Raw genomic sequence first — 682 nt, forward strand, 5'->3', positions numbered from 1 at the left:
ACTTAGCTGATGAACGGCAGGGGATGGGCGCACGTGAGTGGCCGCCTCCTCACGTGCACTACGTACTAAAAACTTCTCTCATGTCCACATAAACATTTTTTTAGAATTTAAACTTCTTTTCTTTTTTTTTTCTTTTTCTTTTTCAACCTTAAACTTCTGTACTTTCAGGGAAAAAAAAAAACCTTAAACTTCTCTCAATTTATCTTTTCTATTGAAATTTTTTAATAGAGTATCAAAAAATACAATTACATTCTATTTAGATTGTTAAATCTTTATCAAATTCAATATCTTTATGTATTTATCTATTTTAATATAATTTTAACTATACATTTAATGTTGAGAAACATTATCACAACTTAAGTTCTATTGTTACAGTGTTTTCTCTTATAAAAATTCAAATTCAATTTTTTTACTATAGTGTTTTTCTTTCACATACGCAAATCAAGTTCTTTACCCATACTATAAATTTGGATGCCTTTCATAAAAATTTATTTCTTTTTTAATATATATATATATATATATATAGAAAAAATTCAAATTCAATTTTTTTACTATAGTGTTTTTCTTTCACATACGCAAATCAAGTTCTTTACCCATACTATAAATTTGGATGCCTTTCATAAAAATTTATTTCTTTTTTAATATATATATATATATATATATATATAGAGAGACACACACA

The sequence above is a fragment of the Morus notabilis genome, unplaced genomic scaffold (genome assembly GCF_000414095.1).
Source record: "Morus notabilis unplaced genomic scaffold, ASM41409v2 Scaffold261, whole genome shotgun sequence".
Taxonomy (NCBI): Eukaryota; Viridiplantae; Streptophyta; class Magnoliopsida; order Rosales; family Moraceae; genus Morus; species Morus notabilis.